The following is an 18386-nucleotide window of genomic DNA, read 5'->3' on the forward strand; positions in this document are numbered from 1 at the left end:
GCATGCTCTATTCAACCTCACAAAGATTCTTATGGGGTCACCAGGTGGGATTAGATTAAAAATTTATGACACTTCAGCAGAGTCATCAGTTAATAGGATGCATGATTTACAACATGCAAAATTTCTACATGCCTAAAGACTTGTTAGCCAAGTGATATATCAGCCCAAGATTTGAATGTGGAATTTCTATTTGTATTGGTTAAGACTACTTTAATTGCAAACAAAAGGAAACAAAACACAAACTGGTATAATCAACAACCAAAAAAGAATTTATTAACTTATATAACTCAGTAGCCAAGATAGAGGATGCATATGTGACTTGGCACAGTGAGTATAAACTGCTAGGCATCTAATTTCTTTTCTGTCTCTTTGCTCTAACTTCTGTAGTACTAGCCAACTAGTGGTCTTTTTCAGCTCCACATAGTGGCTCCTGGATCTTTATTTATGATGACTGCTGTTCTGCACCTCATATTATCCCATCAGTTCATCTAGAGGAAGAAAAAGGCTATTTCTCAGTGGCCTGAAAACTGAACTGGGTTCTGGGTCAGCATTAAATAAAATACCAAAGCCATGGGGATGAGAGAAATTGACCAGATTAAATTAATGTAATCTATTCTGTTCCAGGCTACCCAATAAGTATAGCTACTATACTGTAAGGATATATAAACTCTCTCACTGAGAAAAATCAGGCTACTTTTCATAGAAAAATGAGGAAATGGATGCTTTACATTCTAAAGTTCAAAAGCAACCACTAAAAGTCTTTTATAATTTATGCAAAGACTGCTTAGCTATCAAATAGTCTCTTTTAACATGGCTCCTGGGCACAGAAAAAAAATCCTTGTAATGTTTCTTCTCTCTCCCATTTATTTAGTTCTTTCCAGCAGAAACTCTAGCACTATTTTCCTGGGCTTACTGTATGTTTTCCTTTCACCCTGCTATTTCTCTTCTCTATCCAAGTCTCTCCAGCCTCCCAGCTCCTACTCATTTTGCTATGCACATTAAACTATTATTTTATTTATCCACATATCAGCATTTATTTACTCAAACACAGCAATGTACCATAGACTGTCAGGTAGAATTTCAATAACCCATTATAACTGGACTCCATGTCATTATCTAAAGAAAATTACTTTTCCTTTCCTTGAAGAACCCTAATTGCCTAATCTTTTCTTCCTAAAAAAAAGAAAATTATTTTTACTCAGTCTTGGAAAAATATTCCCTTTTCATAAGAATGAGCAAAATTATTCTGTAAAATGCTAAAAGAAAAAGGCAACATTGAATTTAACAGTCATATTCTGTTATAGTACAACTAAATTATGTCTTTGTTGAGAAGACTTGCAGAGAGCGGAAAGGTTTTGAGTTACCAAGTCATGCTAACTCTACTTCTCAATTTCCCTATTTTCAGAGAAATTAATTAAAGGGTAAGATAATGGTAGTGATAGCAAACACACATGTAGCATCCACTATGTGTTACATAATGTCCAAACATATAATAATTTCTTTATTTCTTACAATAGTTCCATGAGATAGGTAATATTATTATCCATATTGGAAATTTAAGAGAACTATGTCACACAGAAGAAGCTAAGCAACTTGCCAAGGGGGCACAACTAACGTGGCAGAGCTAGTTAGTTTGGCTTTGGAATCCATGTTTTCACTACCAACACTATATTACTATGAATTATTAAGTTTTTTGAGTTTGTGGTAAGTCAAAAGGTGACTTAGCTAAAATGATGAAACATAAGGTCAGAAGCTAGATTAATTCCCAGAGTGGGCCTATTCAGGGACAATCTGAGGCTTTTGTCTCCTACGATAATTCTAGAGAATATCAACTAGCTCTTAGTACTGTTTTGTCTATGAAACCTAAGATGAGAACATAATATTTGAGAATTAGATGAACTTTTAGATTCTTTAGCCCAATCTTGTGTCATTGTTATATAATGTCTGTGAGTCTCTCCTATAGCTTCAATTTATTGTTCAGTGATAAAGATCTAAGTTTTGGTTAATAATTTTGGAGAAGAGATAGGAAATAAACAGAATTATCTTTTGATAATTCTTATTATTGATGTGATGTTAGTTAAAAGACTCAAAATTTCAGTTAAGTGGTATAAATTCAGGAAATGTACAGCATGGTGTCTGTAGTTAATAACAATGTATTATATACTTGAAAATTGCTAATAGTGATTTTAAATACCTTACTACAAAAAAGTTTGTGAGATAATAGACATGTTAATTAGCTTGATTTAGCCATTCCACAATGCATACATATAGAAACATATCATGCTGGACACAATATATAAAATTTTTGTCAATTAAAAAATAGTTCTTATAAACTCAACTGATAAAGACCCAATAGAAAAAAATAGAAATACATTAGCTACCTTTTATGTTATTTAGATTTTTTTCTATTCTTCTTTTTAAATAATATAAAATTTTCTGCTATTGAACATTTGAAGAACTTAGACAAATGTAATTGGATTTACAAATAAAAATATTGGGCATACATAGAAAAGGATCAAGCTTGATAATTTTTATGGAAGAACCATTTATATGAGACATAGAAAATACTTAAGGAATACATAAAATAAAATCTCCTGTATTTTTAATAGTTCTAACCCTAATTTTATATGGTAAAATAATCTATAAACAATAATGTAATAAAATAAGCTATGACTCATAAGCTAATAATAATGTAATTATTTAAATGTTGATATTTCTCCTTTATTTGTATATGGCTACCTTATTTGATAGGCATACTGTCTAAAGTTTTGGAGTTTTACTTTATATTCTAGGAGTAAATTTTTAAATCCTATGTTGATAATGAAAAAAATTGAATTCCATCACTAATGTTTTCAGATGATTGGATTTATCCCATATTTCATAACTTTCAAAACTTTTACAGTTAAAAGTTGCTGCCTGCTATAGATTGAATGTGCCCCTCAAAGTTCATGGGTCAGAAACTTAATCCCCAATGCAACAGTGGTAAGAGGTGAGACCTCTGAGAGGTGATTAGGCCATAAAGGCCCCACCCTCAATAACGGATAATGCCAATTATAACAGGGCTTGAGGCTACACAAGTTCAACCTCTTGCTGTCTGTTGCATGCACATGCTTTCTTTCCCTTTTACCTTCTGCTATGGGATGACACAATATGAAGGCCTTTGCAAAATGCTGGCATCTTGGACTTTCTGGCCTCTAGAACTATGATAAATATTTTTTCTTTATAAATTACTCAATAGGTGATATTATGTTATAGTAAAAGAAAATGGACTAGATACTGACACCATCTTTCATATTAATTTTAAATTTGTGTGAGAAATATCTCCAGTAACTAATCAACTGAAATCCTTCCTCATTTATCTACTTCAAAAATATACCTAACCAGCTGGGTATGGTGGCTCATGCCTGTAATACTAATACTTTAGGAGATCAAGTTGGGAGGATTGCTGGAGGTGAGGAGTATGAGACCAGCCTGGGCAATACAGCAAGACCCCATCTCTAAAAAAAACGTCAGCCAGGTATGGTGGTGCATGCCTATAACCCCAGCTTCTCAGGAGGCTGAGGCAAGAGGATCACTTGAGCTAAGGAGTTGAAGGCTGCAGTGACCTATGTTTGCCACTGTACTCCAGCCTGAGTGACAAAGCAAGACCTTGTCTCAAAAAAAATCTATCTTCAATCTTATGTATTAATAACACCCATATGTTCACAAATGTAAAATATACCACTCTTTTGTCCCTTAAGCTTACTTAACACTTCTTAGAAACATTTATCTGCTCTGCAACTAGTATTAAACCATAAGTCAAATAAACACATTTTAATTGATCTAAGGACTGAAAGTAACTATTAAACTTTATTTATATGTTAGCCCTTAGTACCTAATTCTGACACCCAAAGCTTTGATGTTAACATAGGCTGCTCAAGTTTCTCTCTTAATCATTTCACCTTGGCTTACTTACCCATATCAAAAGCATTACATGATTAGTAATAAACAAAACACTTGGTAGGCCCTGTAACTTCTGAAGTTATTTTCCCTCCTTTCACACAGCTGGCTGCCTATAATAACTGGGCTGGTACTCATTGCCCTGTAAGGCTTAATAGAATGTTATTGTATTAGTAGGTGTCCCATGTCAGAGATATGGTTTCTGTGAAGGACAACTACAACTGATTATTTCCACACCACCTCCACCCCGCCCCTGCCCTGGTATTAACTCATCTCTCTGCCTTCACCTGGCAACCAGTAGACTTGCTGAAGATTCTTTTTTTGCCTGGCTGATTATGGACCACTCCCATCAACAAGCAAGGAGGGAGAAATAGCAAATTATGGTCCATATATTGTTTAGAGAAAAGGTATATATTAAGTTATTGATTTGTTGTTGTTGAAGAAAATTGATAAATGAAAAGAGAATGTGATAGAAAGGAGTGTCATGTGCACAGCATTTATATACAATCTCACTGGCTCTTTTTAGGAGTTTCAATGAGATAGTATATATTACATTTTCATGGATATTGCTTGGCAAATGACAGACAACTTTAAAAAAATTTACTTTACTACTTAGTACAGTACTTATTATTATCAATATTAGTTTGAATGAATAAGTCCTTATAACCTTATTGGGAGACCAGGGTAGGTAAGTGGTCTATCCATTTTATGAGCAAGGGTAAGAAATCTCACAAAATACATTTGATTAATATTTCACAGTATGAGTGGCTCACAACCTTCAAACATTGCACTATTTTATAAATGATCTTCATAGGTCATTTAGTAAGTAGTACTTGAGGTATGCTTGGGTTGCAAGGAATAAAATGTGTGACATTAGTCTGGCACAACATATCCTGCAAAATCAGAGTGTAACTTTCATTTTTTCATTTAGCTTTCATTGAGTGAATAATGCAATTTCAATTGAGCACTGAATTGGAGATACAGAGAACGAAGGTTTTATTACCAGCTCCATCACTGACATACAGTGAGCCATTAGGAAAAAATAACTTTTCTGCTCTGAACATCAGAATTCCCTTCTTTAAAATAAAAACAAATTTGGTGGCTCAGAAAATGATGTTGGATTTGTCAAATGTAGGTATGTTCAATATTCTACACCATTTGCGTTAATGAAATACATGATGTGCGTAATACAAAGAAATAGCAAATCTGTATACATGTGCATAGTTATAACAATGATGATGAAAAGAAATAAATAACTACATAGGAAACTACATCAGCCAGTGTAGCCATATTTATGCAGCATGTTGTCTTAAGCTGTGAGTGTGGAAGAGCAAAATCATCTCTCCCCTTTGAGAGCATGCCTGGTGCCCAAATTAGCCCTCTACAATGTGCTCATGCTCAAACTTGGTGCTTGTAGGAGTAGCATCATTCAGTGTTTGTATGATTGTGTATTCACAGGTGTACGTTACTATATATGTGTCAGGATCATGGAAGATCTCCAAGCTGTGGATGAAGTGGAAATATATAAAACAAGGCAGAAGTGAGTCCAGCTGGTGGAGAAAGAGTGGAGTGCAACAAGGCAAGGAGAGGAACAATTTCCACCAAAAATAAAATTATTCAAAACCAGTCTTCAAACCCTTCAGGAAATTCCGGTGAGAAAAGAAGATAAACAGGAGACTAGAGAGATGGATATCCAGACACAACAGGGAGTAGGTTGGACTGTAGCTTGATGTTTCTGCTGATGTATTAGGGTAAGAAGCATTTGAATTCAAAGATAAGTACAACTGAAAACCGGGAAGTGGAGACTTTTTATGAAGTCTTGAACTAAAGGGGTGGGGGTTTTAACCAGGTATAAGCTGACTCTCAGTTGTATAGGTAGGTGTAAGAAAGTGAGGGTGGCTCTTCTGAGCAAGGGGAATCAAGACAGGGATCATGAGGGAATGTCAGTTATTGCAAATACAGTGACATTTCCAAGCATTAGTGTCTTTGAGTGTTCAGATATCCTAAAAACATAGATTTACATGATTTTAACCCATTAGAGAAAGCTGTATTTTAAAACACATATTTATTATTAACTAAGTCTGAAAGACTAAACAAAAACATCAAAATGCAATCAGAAAAGAAGTACTGACATATCACTAGTTAAATGAAATGTCACAAGTCAGAAAAGAGGGTAATAAAACAAAAAAGGTTAGAAAATATTCCTATTTATATATACAAAGGAAATTTTGTTTGCTCTACAAGTAAGGGTAGACATAATTGGATTAACTGCTTTTTTGATAGGAATGATTCATTGGAAACATAGATCATAAAAATTATAACAGAATTTAGATAAGTTAAGAGGTTGAACATAAAAATAAAAATCATTCATTTTGTATGTATCTCTTGAGTACCTACTATGTTCCAGTCACTATTCTAATCATTGGGGTATGTAAAGAAGAACATAGACATAGGCCCTGTCCTCATGTGCCTTACCTTACAATGGAAAGAGAGAAACAACAATATATTAAATAACTTTAACAGTAAATAAAAATATTTTAAAAATAAAAAGCAAAGAAAATCTTTAAAACTAGAACTATATTTGTGAAGAATAATAATGAATTTCTATTTGAAATTCATTAATAAATTAGCCATTCAAGAAAACATTAGTGGATTTGTTTATTCATACTTTTACCAATTAATTACAAAGGAATTCTGGCAGGACAGCAGCATGCTCACTCATCCCTGACTCCTTCTTCCTCCAATCTTCCATGTTTTATGGAATAACATAACAAAGGAGGGCATAAAAGCCACTCTCAGGTGAAATCATTTATCTCCCCTGAGCATTATAGGTAAGAAAATAGGCACCGGATTTTTACCACCTTTGATGCTCAGAGAGAGTGAAGGGACCAATTTTTAAGCAAAATTGCCATTTTTTTCTTTTTCTTGCAAGAACACTTCAGTGAAGAACATAGTGACCACTAGTACAGTTGGGAGCTACTACCTTAATTTGTGCTAAGGTACTAGCAATTCTACACATCGCTGCGTCTGCACCATCCATGCCAAAGTCAACCCAGTGCTTTCATGAGATTAAAAAAAAAGAAATTCAACAACATTACTCAATACTTTGAATGTTTCAGTGCCCCTTGTATTTGCTACCAAACATTCACATAAAACAACATAAAACAAGATCTTCGTGGCTGCTTAGTCAGTGCTGAAATCAAATGAATAGAAGCAAATGAGCTAGACCAGCCACATCTGCAGATTTATCCATTTGTAAGGTAAAAAGTCCAGTTCTGCAAGCAAGATATTATCTCACTCTTCATGTTTGCAACATAATATTTAATTCAATAAGATACTACAACATTAGAAATTGGCACTGCTGTGAATGCTTTTACTAATTTTTCATCAATAGACATTGAGTAATATCAATAGTCTAAGGTTTTATTAAACTCCAGCTATTGTATGTTCTTCTACAGCAAATGCAATATGATATAAATGGTGCAGGATGTTTCAGCAGCTTCTCTGTGTCTTAATTTGAAAAGCTGTAACACATGATTCAGGCTGTTAAAGACTTCAATCCAGCTATGAATAAGATATTTAATTATTTTTTACATTAACCTATGAATGTTTGGTTTCAAAATGACACTGCAACATAATTGGCAGTACAAAACTGTTTAAAAAGATTCTGTTTCAAAAGATAAACAAGAAAAGTGTTAGCATATGTAAAGATGATGGGAATAGCACTTGTCATAGTATTAATTACAGTTTCACCCAGGTTCTTTGGAGTAGATTCCTCTCTTTCATGAATCAAATGACCCTCTGATATGAAAGTTTTACTTTTCTTAGTATCCTAGGTGTAGACAGTGCAGCTGTGCATTGATAAACATTTTACCATTTTTTGTATGCCAATAATCATTCTGTAAATATAAGAGAAATGTTCCCTGTATTTCAGAATAAACTATGATTACATTCTAAAATAATAACAGTTTTAGATGAAACCTAAAACTTTAGAAATTTTTTTAAAAATTTTAAGATATAATGTAAGTAAAAACGTGCTGACCTTTTTTATGCTTCTATGTAGGCAGAGAAGAATTTCAGGATTTCAAAGTAACATTTGTTAGATGATTAGAGTTTATAAGATTACTATGATATAACCAGTGATAGTAATAGAACAGCAGAAGTGCTGTTTCAAAACTGAGTTAATATATGAAAATGCAAATATTTATGTGCCAATATTAGATTTTATAAGTATAAGAACATGCAGCACATATTTTATTGGCATAAGCCATGACATCCTATATGGCATGTACTTTCTAGAAAGCCTACTCTATAGCTGGTCAAGAATTAAAGTAAAAGGGCAAATAATGTCTTATTACTATTGAAATTCTTTTGGCCTTGCAGAATTCCTGAAATGGTCTTGGGAACTTCCAGGGGTTCCCTTGATAATACTTTAAAAACTATTGTCCTACTGGATAAATGGGGGTGGCTCATGAATAAATTCAGCTAAATCATAGAACAATTTTAACAAGTGATAATTTCACATTGACTAAAAATTTAAAAATCAAACTACATTCATCTTAAATACAAAGAAATATTTTTTTCAAGGAAAAAATTTTGATACCGATACCTATATTTCTATACACTTGTGTGTGTTTGATTTACAAGAAGAGAAAGTTTCTTCAATTTTACTTAACAATTGACTTTATAATACAAACACTAATTTAGTTAATTTTTTTTTGCAAAACAGTAAATGATTAACTTTATGAAAGTGATTTTATCATGTAAAGTTCATGTCTGCTACTGACAAGGATCTAAAATATTTTTTAAGGTAGCATCAGTAGACTGCAAGCATCAGTTGTTAAGAATATTAATCCCAAAATAGCAAAAATTATTTTTTTCATATTCAACTGTAATTAAGATGATAGAGTCAGAATGAAAGCAAGATACTTTCAGATGTAACATCGTAATCACTGAATGGTCAAGCCATGAACATTCTAGTTTGGAAGGAACCTTACTTGTTGGGATTCATAAAAGATACTGCAAAATAGTATTCTGTTCTCAGGCTGCTAATAAAGACATACCCGAGACTGGGTAATTTAAAAAGGAAAGAGATTTAATTGACTCACAGTTCAGCATGGCTGGGGAGGCCTCACAATCATGGCTGAAGTTGAAGGAAGAGCAAAGTCGTATCTTACGTGGTGGCAGGCAAGAGAGCATGTGCAGGGGAAATGCCCTTTATAAAACCACCAGATCTTGTGAGACTTACTCACAAGATCTTACTCACAAGAACAGCACAGGAAAAACCCACCCTCGTGATTCAATTACCTCCCACTGGGTCCCTCTCATGAAAAGTGGGGATTATGGGAGCTACAATTCAAGATAAGATTGGGGGAGGTGAGGGGGGGGCACAGCCAAACCATATCGCTGTGCTTTGACATACTGAACTGAAGAAGTCTCAAGATCTCTCTAACATTTCCCCATCCTCTCTGTCTCTCAATTATCTGTCTCTCCCAAAGTACAGGATGAAGTAATTTTCTGAAGTTCCCTTACTTGCCTAAAGTTTGGACCTAGCAAAGAAGGAAACAATTACCTCTGATCCCTTCCGTGAGTTTTCATTAACTAAACTCATATGACAGGAAGAAAGACTGAAGTCTGTCAATGCACCTGGACAAACTTTTATCACAAACCGTTATCTGCTCCTCAAGCCCAATAGACTTTGTCCTAGGCCATTGTATGTTCTCCGAGTCCATTGATTCCCCTAAAAATAATTTACTACCACCCTAATATTGTCCACACTTCCCCACCTCCCTTTACTATAGGAAGAAGGGTATATAAGCATCTTAGCCCACTGGGATAGGAGGCAATTACACTGTGTGTGATTCTCCCCTGTGCACACTAATACATTTGTATACCGTTTCTCCTATTAATCTACCTTTTATGAGTTGATTTTTTCCGTGCCACTTCAGGGCAAAGTGGAAGGTTTCCGCTGGCACCTACACAATTGTCTAATTCAACTATGTATCAAATACCTAAGTATATTCTACAGCTTCTCTGACAAGTTTAGTCTCTGTTTAAATGTCTCTTAATCCATGAAGAATATATAATACTCTAGATTTCCATTTTTTTAATGTGGCACTTTTGCCAGAAGTTCATCCTTCTATAGAATGTCTGGTTTTTATGCTCATTTACATACATTTTTACTAGTTTGATCCCTAATCCAGATTGAGACATTCCAGCTCAGTCAGTAACTAGTTATGTAATCTTTGAAAGTCACCTCAATGATCTAGCTACAGTGTTTATAGGAAATGCTTGAATTCTATTATCCTCAACATTTCTTTGTTTGTTCCTGCTCTAAAATTTGACAGTTCTCTATATGCACATATATATGTGAATTCATGCCAGATGTGTGATCTTATGTTATCCCACTAATCCTGGGATCCCAATTTCCTTTTTGCTTAGTTGTTAAAAATAATATCTACTTTATTTTTCAAGAGATTATTTGAAAAAAGTAAACATTATACAAAAAACATATTTGGTAAGCCTGGAGTACACTATATGTAGGCAATTAAAATAATAATTGATTAAAAATATAATTAATATTATGGGAAATGAGTAAAAGGAAGTAGTATATTAGCAATTAGAATAAATAATTTTAAACAGAAATATTCTAGGAAATGAGTAAAGGGAGTAATCAGCAGCATAAATAATTATTTTGTTAGTCAAAAATATACCACACGTACTGGCATATAACATAATAGAATTTGGTGAATTTCTGCCTCTAGTACATAATAGACTGAACCTTTACCAGATAACAACTATAAAATTTTGAGGAAAATAACCCACAGAATTCTACTAGCCGGTTCCAGAGAAGAGATAAAAGCAGACATATATTGGAGGGCAGTTGAAATTTAGAAGAAAGGACTGTGATGGATTAATTTTCTTGTTTTTATGATCTTATACTGAGGTTAACCACAGTCACAAGTGCAGGGTGGTGAAGGACAGCTAAAATACTTAGAGAAAAATGACTGTCCTTCTGTCCAAAGAACCAAAAGACAGAGCCCAGGACATCCATGACCCCTAGAAAATGAGAAAGAAGTCCTGAAGCAGAGAAAGCCAGAGAAGGGGAGTGGTAATTTCTCTACAAAAACTCTACCGAAATCTCTGCTTGGCCCCAGAACCATGAATACATGAGGCAATTCAAAATACGCAACTAAGGATAAAGGACTGAAATGAGATCTGAAGTACCACCCCTGCAGGAGAAACAGAATTTGCAGTGTCAGTCTAACCAATTTGACTGTTAAAACAAACATATCAACTTTAATGGTCACTTATGTTTATGACTTTGAGAAGGCTAATGAACTACAAGTAGAATAAATACAAATAAAATGCCTCCACATGTGAAAAAAAAATCTGCTAAAACACCAAAGTGGAAGAAAGAATGTTGGGAAAAGTCAGGAAAAAAAATGATTGGAAAGATTGTAGTTTTTACACCAGACACAAGGAAGGCCAGAAGACCATGGATCAAATCTTTAAAGCACAGAAAGAACAAAAAAAAGCTGTCAAGAAAAAAACGTAGTCTGACAAAAATATGCTTCAAGAATGAAGGTGAAATAAAGGAATTTGGGGTTAACAAAAACAAAATAAACAACAAACAACAAATCACCAGCAGATATGCACTTCAAGGAAGGTCTTCAAGCTGAAAGGAAGTGATACCAGAGGTAAGCATAAATCTTAAATGAATGAAAAGCATTAGAAATGAGAAATGTTTCAGTGTATATAAAGGACACTTTATTTTAATTTCTTTAAATACAAACGTTTAAAACAAGTTACAACACTGTTCTGTGAGGCATAGAATGCATGGTGGCATAATAAATATGACAAGTATATATATAACAAGAAGGGTTTGGGTAATAAATAGCCACACTCTATTCTAAGGTTTCTGTATTTAGTCATAAAATTTTAACTTATAAACCATAAAAATTAGACATTATTTAATACCACACCACCTACTAAAAATAAAATAAGTGTTACAGTAAAAAAAAATTAAAATTGAATGTGAAAAATATTCCGATAATCCATAAGAAGATAGAAAAGAGCCAATAAAAACAAGAAATAGGAAGGATGAAATAGAATACAAAAAATTAGCAAGGGTGATATATATATATATATATATATATATATTTCAAGATCAACAAAATTGATAAACATCTAACTAGACTGACGAAATAAAAAATAAAACACTTCTTTTTAGTTAATATACTTGTTTTGAATCAGGACTGTGGTGACGGTGAAACAATTTGTTAACACTGAAAATGTATACAACAAATAGTAAATTGTACTGTATATAAATTTAAAAATATCAATCAGAATGTGAGGGAGATTCAAAATCACATACATACTCTAGAAATGAACCTGATTGTATCACAAATGATTAACAACTATAGTGAAGGGGGTATGGAAGAAAAGACTGACCTAAGAAACTTGAGTAACAGTATTTGGAATTCATTTTTAAGGTTTAAGTTTGCACATAAACATTGTACTCTACATAATAAATTTGTTTCTCACACATATGGATTAGCAACTTTAAAATTATGTATAAACTAGAGTTGTGAAAATAAGTAAGTATATTGTAAATAATGAAAATCAGGTGTATTACTAAGAGAGAAAGAAGTTACAAAAAAGGGAAGGGTGAAAGCTTGAATGAACCTTGTGTCTTGGGGTAGGAATCAGAATTATCAGTGTGAACTGATTGTTTTTTTAAAAATAGAGACAGCTGGAGACAGTAATAAATATAAATCTATGTGTGAGTATATATGTATACATCAGCTCTGTCCACTGAGAAGAACTATAAGCAGTGGATTAGCATATTTAGCACAAACTTGAGTTCTCCATATTATTGTTCAATAAAAAATGCAAGAAGATGTGGTTGATTTCAGGGATGGCACAGGAAGAATAAAAGATGAGCCTAAACCATGTTTTAGTGCCAGAAAGTAATGAAGTGCTCAAAAAAGGATGGAACCATGTTAAAAGAACACAGGAAGCAAGCTGAAGGAATTCCCGATAGCCAAATCTAGAACAATGTAACAATGATATAACTAATGATAGCACTGTTCTATAATTCATAAAATAAAAATAATTCATGAATACACATGCATATAAATAATCATATATGGAAAGATGGGGCAGTTCTTCCTTGCAGAAGAATTCTAATTAATAATATATACAGAATGAAGGAAATAGAAAGAACACCACACTAATAATTTTTGCAGGAAGGATCTACTGATGGATGCTATAATTAAATGGGTAAAATTTAAAAGTGAAGCTGGATGTTTGCATAGTCTCAAAGTATCTCCTCCAAGATAGTCATTACCTACATAGAGAAAAATAACAACTTTTCACTGACAGATCCAACAAACACCTCCTTAACCAAATGATCATAGTTAACATCACAAGTAATAAGACATATTGATATCATGTACTCCTTGGTATATTGCACTGAGAAGGAAATTTCATTTATTATTCTTGCCAAAAATTCATAGCTTCAATTTAATCATGAAATAATGTTAGATAAACACAAATGAAGGACAGTCTACAGAGTAACTGAGGAGTTGTCGTCAAAATTGCCAATGTCATAAAGCATAAAGAAGACTGGCACTGTTACTCATTGGAGGAGACAAAGATAAGAGGCTGAAAATACAGACAATGGCCATACCATGTTTAAAAATAGAACTCTGACCCACAATCTGCAGCCACCAGTCCAGGAAGCCAACTCATTACCTTCAGTAACCAGTTCAGGAACTCAAACTATTATTTATAGCTAACAATCCGGGCAGCCAAACAATAGCCCCTATAGAAATGAGCCCTAAAAAGCTAGAATTTAATAACTGACAGCTTCCCTAATTTTTCCCTTACTTCCAACTTAGAGTACCTGGAAAAAAGCTGTAACCTTTACTTGTTCTCATTTGGGTGATTTTCCTTTATTTCCACAAAGGAGACTTAACAACTGAATGCAATATGGGATTTTGGGATTCTATTAGTGTAAAAACTAATGAAATAGAAGTCTCTAGTTTAGTTAATAGTATTTTAGCAATCTTGTCATCTTACTTTTGATAATTATAACTTGATCACAAAAAATGTTAAAATTAAAGGAAGTTCTGTGAAGGGTCTTCAGGAACTCGCCGTACTATTTTGGCAACTTTTCTATATGTTCAATATTATTGCAAAATAAAATGTAAAATTGTAAACTAGAAAAAACAAAGGAGAAAATATTTGCAAAGTTGGGGTAGGCAAAGACTTCCTAAATAGAATATAAAAAGCACATAGACCACAGAAAGTTAAGTTTGACTTTATCATAATTATTTTTCTCTTTGAAAAATATAGTTAAGAAAGCAAAAACATACTAAAGACTGCAAATGAATATTTGCAATATGCATATCCACCAAAGGACTTATATCCATAATAATACATCTTATAATTCAGCAGTAAGAAGAAAAATAACCCTATAAAAATGATAAAACTATTTTCACTAATGATACTTTACAAAAGAAGGTAAAAGAATGACTATGTGCACGTGAGAAGATACTTAACATCATGGTCATCAAGGAAATGAAGATAAAAATGAGATAAATCTTTGTACACATTAGAATGGTTCAAATTAAAAGCTATGTACACATTAGAATGGCTCAAATTAAAAAGGCTAAAAATACCAAGTGTTGGTGAGGACGTGGAGGAACTCTTGTACACCGATGGTCAGAATGTAAAATTAATTATATGCTAAAACATATAGCTCAGCCATGTTACTCTTAAATATTTATCCAGTAGAATTGAAAACCTATGTCCACAGAAATACTTATGCATGCATTTTCATAGAAGATTTATTCATAATAGATCCAAACTAGAAATAACCTAAATGTCCATCAGCAGATGCATAGATTAAAAAAATAAGAAGAAGAAGAATGAAGTAAGTACTGGTGCATGATAACCACATGGATGATTCTCAAAAATCATTATGCTGAGTGACTAAAGCCAGACATAAAATAATACATACTGCATAATTTTGTTTACTTAAATACAAACTCCTTTATACTGATCAGTGATTGTTTGGGTTGGAGGTAAAGGAAGAATTGTCTACAAAGGGGCATGAAAAATCTTTAGGGGATGATTGAAATATTTTGCCTTTTGATTGTATTGGTGGTTTCATGGGTGTGTACATCTGTCAAAACTAATTTAATTGTACACTTCAAATAGATGCAGTACACTTTAAATAGATGCAGTTTATTTAACATAAAATATACTCAATAAATTTAATAAAAATAAATGGAATAATATAAATTAAAATTTGAAGGAACCTCAGAAATCATTTAGTTGTCTTCCCTGATATTATAGAAAAGGGAAGACTAATTCCAAAAAGGTTAAATTAATTACACATCGTTTTTAATATCTAATGAGGAGGGGAATATAGGTTAGAATCAAGATCTTTTGCTTCCCAGTCTGAATTGCATTAACTATATAAATATGTATATGTGTGTGTATATATATATATATATGTATGTATAATAGAAAACTTGGAGTACTATGTGATATTCTACATGGCATTGCCTCCTTTTGTTTAAATTCTGAAAGTGACTTATTCTTAAATATGGACTGGCTGAATGGGGTACTTTGTCTTTCTGCCAGAAGGGGCAAGGGAAGGCCACTAGGTTCTCAGAACATATTGGTTTGCCTGGCTTTTCCAGAAATGATTGGAATTTCTATTTGGATGTATTTCCAGGGCCTGGAAATGTTTTCAATAAGCCATGAGGAGTTTTGGCTCAACCTCCTGTTCAGTTCATGCCTTTTGGGCTTCACAGAACACTCAATCTACAACATGTGCTAGAAACCTGGACAAGGCTAAGATTGAAAACGTCTGCTGTCTATTATCTGCCACTTTGCTTTTCTTTCATTCAGTGGTCCATTTCCACCTGCCTGGGAAAGTAAACCTCTATCAGCAGCAGAGATGGGAGGTCACAGTTAACCCTTCCCAGGTCTGCAAGCTGGTTCTCACTGCCTACCTCCTCTCCAGCATGTCTGAGCTAATCTTGGATTCATCATCTTGTCATTTGCCATGCTCTGCTCAAAAGGAGAAGTGTTTGAATATTATTTTACATGGCACACTTCAGTATTTATCTAGAAGAACAAAAAAGTTCAATTCAGTTCAAACACTTGGCAGGAGCTGTGAAAGGTGCACAAGGTTACTAAGCACTCCAGGGGCTCAGAGTCTTGTAAGGGAGACAGATGCGGTAGCTAAGCCTTTCCACTGCATTCACAGAGATATTTGTTGGGTGTTCACAGAGGATATTCTTTTCTCCTTGTCAGACTGAATAAAACACAACAGAGGGAATCTGGCCAAGAAAAATCGAAGCTTTACCTTAAAAAATAGAAAAGGGCAATATACAAGTATGAACTTTTGGGGTTGTAAGTTTCCTTACTTGTGAAGTGAATGTTTGGATAACCTTAAAACCAGTCCTACCATTCTGTTTATCTTGTTTAATAGCTTGATAGAATGGGTCACCTCTGAAGTCCAACTCAGAGAAATTACTTCATGTTTATAAGCCCCAGACACTGTCATCCTTCTTTCTGGTCTCTGGGAATCTAACAAAGAGTCAGTTCCCCTAATAATTTTTTTTATCTCCCTGCACGTGGCTATGTCCATTCTCAAATGTTTGGCTCATCCTGCTAGGCCTTTTTACAAAGATGCAGATGTTTCTTAAAAGTGGCAGAAAGATCAAAGAGACATTTTGTGCCTGATGTGCTGGAATGGGACTGAGTTCTGCTTAATCTGATTTGAACATATTAAATAAAACCAGAAACTAGTGGTTTGTAAGAGGTTGCTGGTGAAGTATGGAGCTTCGTGGGTGAAAACTGTAGCACACAAAAAGCCAGATTTCATTGCCTTTTTCTTTTGAATCATAACTGGAAATAAGAAACAAAATGGATGCTGCTATACATTATGACTGATTTTTTTTAGAATATTAGTGCTTTTGCAATTAATTAGCACAATTCTATGGACTATTGCTTGCTCCTTTTTTATCCTAAATATGACCAAAGAGTATTCTTAACAAGTATAATGATGGCTGAAAGCAAAACTGAATATACAAACATAAAATGATCATTTCTTTCATACAAAGCTTGGAATAGGAACTAAGGAAACAAATAGAAACATTTACACCATTCCTACCCTCACAGATGACACATGCTAAAAAGGAATATAAAACACTAATGTAACTGCCATACAAATAAATTCCATAAATTTGTACAAAAGTTTATGGAGTTTGAAGAGGAACAGCTCAAATCCAGTTGAGTTAATTTTATCTTTGGTGTACTTAAACTATCTCTAGTCATATTTTCTTCACACCCTAAGTATTTCTTTTGTGCTTAGTACCAAGTCCCAGAGTTGGTGTGAAGTGATGATTAGTAACCCTCCATAAGGTTTTAAATGATAATTAATGTATTTGCAGAATGACGTGTCTTGAGTGTGATTGAATTTTAATGCTATAGAAATCCAGGAGAATGAAACTATCGGTATAATAACAGGAAAAGCTGATGTATTTGTTGTCGGTCCTTGAACCTCATCCTAACATCCGTTCAATTAAACCATTATATTTAAAGTTAACAGCAGTGTATCTTTGAGTTAGATGAGCTTTTTGAATGTGTTCTAAAGATAAATATTACTTGGGTGGTGAAATAATCTGTACACCAAAACACCATGACATGCAATTTGCCTATATAACAAACTGCATAGGTACCCCGAACCTAAGACAAAAGTTTAAAAAAATTAAAAATGGAACCTCTAGAAAATTAATTACTGTTATTTGAATACCTTTCTCTGAAATTTCTGTTGCCATTGAGCCATAATTTCCCTACAATTGGTACTCACTGAATTAGTACAATAGGAAATACTTCCACACTGAGTAGTATTACAGGCCAGCCTGAGAGGCATCTGGTAAGCAGACTGAATGGAGTCATACCAGTACGAAAAGAAAGGAAATGTTGAATTTTGAAATATCAGAAAAACGCAAATAATTGAGAAAAAAGAACCCAACAACCTGAGAGCTGGATTCAGATTCTCTCAGATCATACTTTTCTTCTACAATCTAAAATTATCTTAGACATCAAGAAACTTCATGTGCTTATTTTCAGTTCTAAAATTCTATGATCCTATATAATCTATCAATTTGGATAAAATTGATATATTTTGCCACTGAATACAAGTCCTATATTTGAGAAAAACAGATATTATCATTCATTTGATTATATATATATATATGTATTTTTTTTTTCTGAGCAACTTTGCTTCAGATATTATGTGCTATGCTAAAGGTGGAGGGACTGAATGGTCAGGCTCTCAGGTGACTATCTAGTGAGGTTCTGGATAACCTTTAGACATATATACATGCAAAAGACTCCAGAACAGTTTGCAGGAGGTA

The sequence above is a fragment of the Pan paniscus genome, chromosome 5 (genome assembly GCF_029289425.2).
Source record: "Pan paniscus chromosome 5, NHGRI_mPanPan1-v2.0_pri, whole genome shotgun sequence".
NCBI lineage: Eukaryota > Metazoa > Chordata > Mammalia > Primates > Hominidae > Pan > Pan paniscus.